Genomic DNA, 10,000 nt, shown 5'->3' on the forward strand with positions numbered 1-10,000 from the left:
TGTAAAGAATAATTTTATTGAATCATACGATCGAAAGTACATGGTTTGAGAGACGCCTCTCCAGCTTCGAGCTACCTAAAGGTGGGTTTCAATCCTCGAGATAATTTTATGGGGAATATATTTCCTTATGTATGGTACACGTAGATTGGGTTGGGAATCGGGCTGGAAGGGTCCTCATCTCTGGGGGAAATATCCATATTCGATGGAGACTTCCTTTCAAACGCAAATTCAGATTGGTGTGCTTCCAGATTTTCTCTCTCCTTTTTTAATCTTCGAAGTTCAAGAATGCACTTTCTTTTTCTCTTTCATTTCTGTAATGTGAATGAAGCGCTGAAATTCTGATTGGTACAAGTCGTTTTTAATTTGTTGTCAAATAATCGAATAATACTTTTACGAAAATTACTACTTAGTTGGTTAGAGCCAAAATAATCCATTATCAGTAAAAGTTTCCTCCATTAACTCATCTCTCTGTATGTTTTTGTCAAACGTGGAAACGTAAAGATATACAGTGACGTCACTCAACGGAAATAACAGAAAAAAAGAAAAAACAGGCCCTTACCACAGTCTACGTAGCTGCCCAAATCTTAGTTGAATTCCTTATGACCAGTGCAGTTGCAAACCCATTTTGGGCTCAAATAATCCTAAACAAATAATGTTCGTGTCCCAATTAGAGATGGAATGAAATACGATATGGAGAAGTAAAATGGTCAAATCAACCTGTAAAATGCCAGTGATATTTAGTGCAACTTCATTTGCTCGGATACTCCGAACAAAAATTGCTTATCAGCTGCACTTGATCGAGTTGCTAAGCTTAGCGAAATGCGGTGGCGAAAGTTTTGATTGCATACTCGGAGTCAAGTCTTGCTGCTGAATAGAGGGAGTTCGGAATAATGCCTCATTTTCTATCGCCTTCTTGTACTGTATAAGCCTGCAGCTTTTGCTGAGGCACCTGTGTTAGACTTAAACCAAAAGCTCGCTTTTGAAATAGAAAATAACAAGGGGTGGTGCTGCCAAGGCGCTAAACTGCTAACATAGTCAATTATTCATTAAATTCATATATTATCTGAAAATGAACGCGGTTTTTTTACATAGGGCTACGTTGTTTCTCATGTTATGTCGTAGAATAATTGTTCGTTCGATTAAATGTTGAAAACAAGCAGGCACTTGGAAGAAGTTCGGTTATATAAGAAGAAAGGGGAGTCAATTGTACTTCAAACAATTAAGGAAAAGTAAACTCTCTGTTCGTAGAGAACTATCTACTATACATTATGGAGTGTGATATACTCCCAAACTTTTCATGTGACTTAAAACCAAATATCGTTTAAGAAGTGATAAGATAGTTATCATGTGTATGATTGTCCACTGATTCCAAGAGGTTTCATTTTAGTAAATAAAAATATTGGTTCTTAAACAATGAAAATTCCACTCACTTTGCTTGCATAATATGGTCTTTTTTAAAGCCTCTTATAATTTTTCTTGCAAACAGTAAACTCAAAACAATGATGATTGATTCTCATGATCATCTCGGCATTCACTGGATTTTCTAATTTCATGGAGGCGTATTAAGTGGGCTAATAATCACTGGAAATCGAAAGTAAACCTCTTGGATTGCTTCAAAATATTTGCCCAGTCAGGTGGCTTTAAGGGGTAAGTAAATCACATTTCTCTCTCCAAGTTTTCCATTTTGAGAACTTTAGATTGTATCTGTGGACTATTTTATTTGTTTCCTCTCCATTAAGTTTGAATACCAATGTTTTCATACGGAGAAGTAATCTTTATTTTCTAGGACGCATAAAGATTTCTTCATTCCTGGGGAATCTGCCTAGAAATTTCTTTATGCTGTCATGAAGACACGTTCCTTTTATATGAGACTTGTTCACGCATTCGTCTGTATGAAAGATATTTTCAGTCAACGATTTTCACCTGAAAAACAGTAATTTCTTTATCCAACCGGTGAACAACGTCAGTTTTATTAATAAAAGAAAAGAAATAAGGAAGGTCGTAGCCCCCGGGGAAACGGACATACCCTACCCGTGAAAAAAGGAAGTGCATTATTTTCGACGAAAACTACACTTTATTCTCGCAATCTTCTTGTGAAGTTATTTCGTAACATTGTGAGTTAGAATGAACATTCCTTTCGCTGTCGTTATTAGCGTCTCTGGAATGATGTTCTCTCCTTTTTTGTGTGTGTGTGTGTGTGTGGATTTAAAGTCGAGTCACAAGAACAAAAAAAAGAATACATATTATGAGGAAGTTCCTTCCTCCTCGGAAACTAATGGTTTGCAGTCATTGGTTGGAATCCAACAGACTCTTATTCATAAAAAAATTATCACCTGTGAAAAGGATCAAAGCCGATGTTTATAGACATACTTTTAATAAATAAAAATATAATGTCTATTACAACCTGCTTCTCAGCACATACAGAAATCGCTATAGACGTTGTACGTATTCAAATTAGGAATGAGAAAAGGCTGTTTAAACTTAGAATATTTTTAACTATTCATTGCCACGTATAAAAGTCTAGAGCCCTTATAAACCCACCTTTTCTGAACAAGTTTCTAAAAGACGGTGATAATTTTTTATAATTGCATATTTGTGATGGTAATTGCTAGTTAGCAAAGAAATTTAAAGGAAAGGAGAACGCATTTTCGAGAAGTTCGGCAGCAAGGAGGCGTTAGCGCAATGTGTTGGAGATGCCTGTTATCATGATGCTTCTAGAATCAGCAGGAGTGTTGTGGATCTCGTTGGGACGTGAGAAACGCCGCGATTTGTGATGCAATACCTCGTCTAGATTCATCATAAGAAGTTCTAGAAATCCCTGGAGTCGGTGACGTTCGCCGTAGGCTCCGCCCCCAGAGTGCCGTATAAATACGACGAACGAACTTTGGAGAGCAGTTGGATCGTAGAAGGGAGAGTGATCGTAGAAGGAAGAGATCGTAAAAGAGAGGGATCACCAGTTAGTAAGAGCCAAAGATCAGATTATCAGAGAGAGATCAGCAGCAGTGATCGTCAGAGAGAGACTAGAAACGAAGGAACCGACGAAAGTATCCAATCAAAAGAAGAGTTGTTCGGGAGTTTGGTCGGATATTGGTCTAGTCGTCTTCAGGAGTGGACGAATTATCTCGTGTTATCTCGACGTCGAGCAGACTGCAGAGAAGAAAAGGTCCTGCTAGAGGTTTCGGGTATTTCCTGCCTTTCAAGTTGACGTAGTTTCTGCAATACGGAGTCAAGAGGATGACTGCAATTGCCGCTCTACACTTATGAAGCCAGCGCATCGAATCGCAAAATCGAGTAGCAAGTATTTAAATTGCCTCACTGTTTCCCCCAGTTCATGCAAGTGGTACGATTCTATCTTTTTATGTAAATAGGAGATACCATTCTGCATTTACCTTTGTTAGTAAGCTTGTAAATAAACCTTTGTTTGTGTTAGTGTTTCTTTCTATATTCGTATCCCCAGTTTCAACTGTTGGTGTTGATATAAATATATATATATTTTTTTATTTCATATCGAACCTGAAGCGGACCTCCCTCAGAGGCCGTAACACTGTGTCGGCCCTTTCCAGGATATTTCGACACCGTAACATTGTCTCTGAGATCTCGGAGTCCGTAACACTACTACCCTTTGCCTCCCTTTCCCAAAACCCTTCCATCAACATGGAGAGAGAGAGAGAGAGAGAGAAGAGAGAGAGAGAGAGAGAGAGAGAGAGAGAGAGAGCGAGAGCGAGGAGCGAGAGAGGATGAGAGAGGAGAGAGAGAGAGGACTGTGAGTTGCTATGCTGAATTGTTTCTGTAGAAGTTCCAAGGGAAGATGTAATGCATTTTAATACATTTTTTATATTTTTTTTAAATATATTTTTTTCTTTTTTAATAAGATGAGTCTCTTTTTTTTATGTCATTCCCTTTACCTCCTCTTACTTCTTCCTAATGAACACCACTGTTTTCTTTGGAAGCTTGAATTCAAGTCAATGGCCCCTTTGGTGGAATTGTTCCATATGAATAGGTTTCATCTTCTCAATAATAATAATAAAAATAATAATTGAAGCATAGCAATATAAGTACGAAGTGTTTATATACATAAATGTTACGTAACAATTTAAGGGATAATTATTACGGAAATGGTTCCCTTCTTTATCTCCCAATGTCTTTTTTCTCTCCTTTCTGAATCCCCAACTAACTCCCTATTTGTACCCGAGATAATGGCGTCGCTGTCCCAGACCGTCGGTTTAAACTTACAGAAATGTATTTAGCTAAAAGGCTAAAGTAAGTAATAGATATATGTTAAAATCCCCGCACAATAGAATACAAGAAAAAAGATATAACAAAATATTATAAAATAAAACAATATCATTAGTAATGAAAGGAAATTGATTCAACTCTGACTGTTCTATTATAATGTATATGCTACTTGTAGCCATTTGTAAGGTGCCTGTAATAATGCATCAACATATATATATATATATATATATATATATATATATATATATATATATATATATATAGATATATATATATATATATATATATATATATATATATATTATATATATATATATATATATACATACATTTAATTTTTGACTGATGGTTGATAAGCGGATGTGATGAACAATAACATTCTTGAAACGATGGATGTCATCATTTTGACTCTCCTTGGAAACAGTTCTTAAAAGGACAGATTCAGCGTTAGCTCCAAAATTGTTGAAGCAATCATTTGGATGGCACCAGGTGGAAGTCGCTGCCTAAGCAGAACTGACCACGTCCTAAGTCCATGCAATTGTCTGGTTTGAGTAGATTTTTTTATGGGAGTGATAATTAGCTGTTATGACATCATGTATCTATTCCAGTGAAATGAACTTGTGATGAATCAATGACGTTATATTATAGGGATTGTCTTGTGAGAAAGTTCGTGCTTGATTATGTACGAGCTATTTCCCCTACATAATGGGCATGTAAGATAACTAAGATGGAGAACTACTTGAAGTCAGAGAAGCGCCGAGGTGGCCTTATTATTGAGATGGCCATTTTAAAGTTGTATTTTAATTAAGTGCTTGTGTTCATGGTTGAATGGGTAAGCGTATTTTTACGCCCGAGTATCTTACACCTTTATTTCAGAGATGTCCTTTTTCATATGACTTTTCATATATCATTTTGATTTGTTTGCCATTCTTTTATGTGGGGTTTCTTTTATTTGTGTGTTGCAGACGTTCTTGGCCTTTCAGGCATGTCTGCCAGTTTTGGTAACCTGGAAAACCGGGAAATATGAAGTTTGCCCTATGGATTAGTGTTACTTATAAGAGTGTGCTATGACTTTTCTAGTTGCCTATTTTATGACTCAACTTATGTTAGTTATTGTAGAGAAAGAGGTGGACAGGTTTGGTTCAATCCCCAGGGTTATTTGGATAACAGTGGTGAATTATTTGGATTTTGTTTGAATTGACTTATTCAATTAAACTTTTTGTTTCTTTGACAATTTGATTCATTTAGTTAATCCTTTTATTCTTAAATAAATCTATTTTTGTATTTCCCAAGTCAGATTTAGTTACCCTATGTAATTATGTGAGGTCGGTCGGATTGGAGAGGTTGAGAGAGAGAGAGAGAGAGAGAGAGAGAGAGAGGTTGGTTGAGAGAGGGGTTAAGAGAGAGAGAGAGAGAATGTCGCCCCAGTACCTTGCTGCTATAAGGTCATTGCTACCAACATATTTCTGAGGAGGAGTTAACAGATATTTTTTTTATCTTTGTTTTTCTTCTGAGACTCTGTACCGAGGAGATGTGCATCAGAGAACTCTGGGATTTTCCTACATATTAGGGACAATGGCCATATTATGAATTGGAGTGGGTCGGAGCTAGTTTTTCAAAAGTAGCTGTCCGTACAAAAGGAAGATGCTAGAAAAGGCTATTATCAATCATATCAACAATATGAACCTACCTGGAGGACACTGGAAATCGGATGACATCGACGAATTAATCCCATAGGCCGCTCCTCAAGCAGTGTCCAAGAACATCCGACCAGGAATAATTTTATTTCCACCCTTCCTGGGTCACCAATAGAGACTTACTGCCACACCTACATATGTTTTGTATATACACTCTTGTAAGACATCTTATGTCCATACTTTACCAGTGATCAGGAGCACAGAAGGAAGTGCTCGAAATATGTGGTTGCAACGTTAAAATAGTGTTTTATGGGCCTTTCATCTTCATATTACACTATGGTATTACAATAAAAGAAGAGACAGCTTTTCTAGAGAATGGATGCTTTCAGTTCAAAAGTGCAGCTTGCATGTAGACAAGGATAACTGAATCTAATTATTAGAGACCTTACTGCCCTTGGTTCTGTCTTGAAATCTTGAACAATATATATATATATATATATATATATATATATATATATATATATATATATATATATATATATACATCTATATATGGATGTATACATATACGTATATTTGTATATCAAACCCCTTTCACAAGACTTGATCCTGAGAAGTCGTTACACACACACACACACATATGAGTAACAACTTCTCAGGATCAAGTCTTCTGAAAGGAATTCGATATACAAATATGCGTATATGTATGCATTCATATATATATATATATATATAGATATATCTATATATATATACGTATATAATATATATATATATATATATATATATATATATATATATGAATGCATACATATACGCATATTTGTATATCGAACTCCTTTCACAAGACTTGATCCTGAGAAGTTGTTAAACACACACACACACACATATATATATACATATAAATATATATATATATATATATATATATATATATATATATATATATATATATATATATATATATAGTTCAAGATTTTAAGACAGAACCAAGGGAAGTAAGGTCTCTAATAATTAGATTCAGTTATCCTTGTCTACATGCAAGCTGCACTTTTGAACTGAAAGCATCCATTCTCTAGAAAAGCTATCTCTTCTCCCATCGGTTGTCAGAATTTACCCCCAACAGGGAGTGGGCAGATCTTACCAGGAGAAAGTCTTAAAAGGGCAGGAACCCAGCAGTTCGCCCTCAGAAGATCCTCAGAGCTCTGAGCACTCAGAGGCTCCTCACCTCGCCCTGCAGACACTGCTCCATCCCTTTCTTTTCCCTCCTCTCTTCTTTGGGAAGTCCCAAGTATTTTTATACCTCCATAGTGCACAGAAATATCAAGGAGAAGATGTCCAAGCCCAGGATTTCCAGGTACTGTGTGAGTAAATTCCAGTTCAGCCAGGGAATTGTTTTACCTTTTGTCTGTATTTCTTTTCGGTTCTTCCAAGGCAACTTCCCCCCTCCTTTGTTTAGTTTCTTATTCCCCCTATCTTGGTTCAGTGCTGTGATTACTCCCCTTGTGATACTAGTGAACATCTCCTAGCAAATTAAAACAACGAAATAGTTCTTTCTGTGTAAATTCCCAGCCATTTTCATCCCTCCTGAGTGGCCTGTAAACTTTTGATTGAATGAAAGTAGTGTGTAACATTCGCCCTCGTGTGGCCCCCGCCTTATGCCAGTATCCCATCTCTTTGCAGACACACAGCGTGCGTGATTGTGGTAGAAATTGGAAATCCTTGGAGTAAGCCTTGCTTTTTCACTAACCTATTTGCGCAAAATTCTGATAGCTGTGTCTGGTTGCCCCCAGCCACGTGTTTTTAGTGGATTGACATTCAACCACCTTAGTTCCTGGACCTATGTAAATTAATGCAAATACAGTGCCATTAAAACTAAAGTCCAGCTTTTATGTAAATTCCTCCTTCCTCAGTAATATCGGCCTTCTTTACTTTATTGTGATCTCTCGTTCCTCCATTCAAGGCCAAATTTTTCCAGTGTTAAACTACCTTTTCTAGGAGTGAACGAGCAGTTCAGAACAATATATATATATATATATATATATATAATATATATATATATAAATATATATATATATATGTGTGTGTGTGTGTGTGTGTGTGTGTGTGTGTGTCTCACCCCTTCCACAAGACGACTTGAACCCGTGAGTCGCTATAAAGATACAAACGCCTTCACAATCCTCCTCTGGAGAAGGAAATGCCTCCTTACCTCCTTTCAATTACACAGTATACAAAAACGGATAATTTCACGCCTTGAAGACGAGGCTTCTATAACAGCCAGCTGCAGCCAAGCATTTGCTAACTGTCTGCATCAGGCGAAGCGCTAATTGCCCTCAGAGGTGCAATTTGCAAGCCTTGACGTGAATTGAAGTGCCAGTAGACAAAAGGAATTCCAGATAGTTAAAACCTCTGGAACAGTCTTGGTGTCGTGGAATTTTTCCTCACGATCTTACCATATACGGAGCGTACAAGATTCGATATATTCCAACAAGTTACGAACAACAATCAATCACAGGTTAAGGATAGGGGGCACAAAATCTTTGAAACAGTAAAACCAGGGCGGGTATAGATTCATATTCAAACACTGAATATTTGACCGAAATGAAATCAGAGTTAATTATACTCCTTAGAAAAAAAACGAAATAAAAAAAATTGTCCCTTAATGAAATTCTTAACACGAGGCAGGACATAAGGGGCCAGGGAAAATGAATTGTCCTCCAGTTCGGAACTACTGCAACTTCATTTGTTCCAGTCCCATGAGCACGACTGGAAATAACTGCATTATTGCAACTGATACAATTTAGCCTTACGCGCTGGATAAAGTTTTAATCGTATGTTCGCTGGCATAGTTGTTAGTGCCGTGGCACGCGGCGCAGTTGTCACGGAGGTTCGTGACTGGCAAAATGGGATGAAAACATCACTGGCTCTGTATCATGTTCAGTTACTGCGGCAGTGTGGGTCTACGGTGTGAGGTTCAAACCAACATTCTTTGGAAGCTTGGATTTCAAGTCAGTGGCCCTTTGGCGTGCTTGTTCCATTTGAACAGGTTTCGTCTACTGAAATTAATAAGTAAATAAATACTATAATAATAATAATAATAATAATAATAATAATAATAATAATAATAATAATAATAATAATAATAATAATAACTAATAATAATAATAATAATAATAATTAAATCTGTGTTCGCTGTTAATTGTTGCTGCTGAGGAAAGAGCGTGAGTTATGCTCATGTTCAAAGGGTAAATATGTTAGAAAGTATTGTTAAAATATCCTGAAATACTACTTAAATACATACCTATAATTTAGGCCACAGGCCAGGCGCTGGGACCTTGGAGATCATTCAGCACTGAAAGGGAAATTAATAATAAATGGTTTGAAAGGTGGAATCGGAGGAAAACCTCAAAGCATTTGCACTATGAAACAAATGTTAGGAGAGGATGGAAAGTAAGGCGGAATAAAGAATATGACTGGAGGTACAGTCAAGGGAATGAAAGAGGCTGCAGTAGGGGCCTTAGGGACGCTGCGAAGACCCTTAAGTAATGCCAACAGTGCACCGCGTGAGATGCACTGACAGCACAACCCTCTTACGGAGATCCTGAATAGACTTTCTGAAATCTGTGTATGTAGATAAAATTTGCTGATGTAAATTCACGGAGTCATCTTATAACTTGAACAAGGACATTTAAGAGGCATCAATGATTAGTGGATATTGAACTCGACGACAGACAGTGATGAGTAATACTTATTTTTACCTATCTATTTGGTACATTTTTATATCTATTTTATTTATTCACTCATTAAACTGATCTTTTTTACTTATTTAAATGATTCAATTTCATTTGTTTCTTTATTTATATATTTAACCGGTCAATGTTTATCGAGTAAATAAGCTCTTCTGTCACTGGCATATTTCATAATTTTAAAACACCAGAGATTACAGCAGGCCTTTTGCACATTGAATGCAAATCACGTAGTGCAAGTTGAGTCCTGCAAATAAAAAAAACAGCAAATGGAAATCAAGTGAGCCACCGACAGAGAAAAAGTCTGAAGAACCTGAGAGATTTAAATCTGGCTTTCCAATGGTTTTGAAATCGGGGAGAAGTTTGGGAAGTGGGCCACAT

This window comes from Macrobrachium nipponense, chromosome 14, assembly GCF_015104395.2.
Source record: "Macrobrachium nipponense isolate FS-2020 chromosome 14, ASM1510439v2, whole genome shotgun sequence".
Classification (NCBI taxonomy): Eukaryota; Metazoa; Arthropoda; class Malacostraca; order Decapoda; family Palaemonidae; genus Macrobrachium; species Macrobrachium nipponense.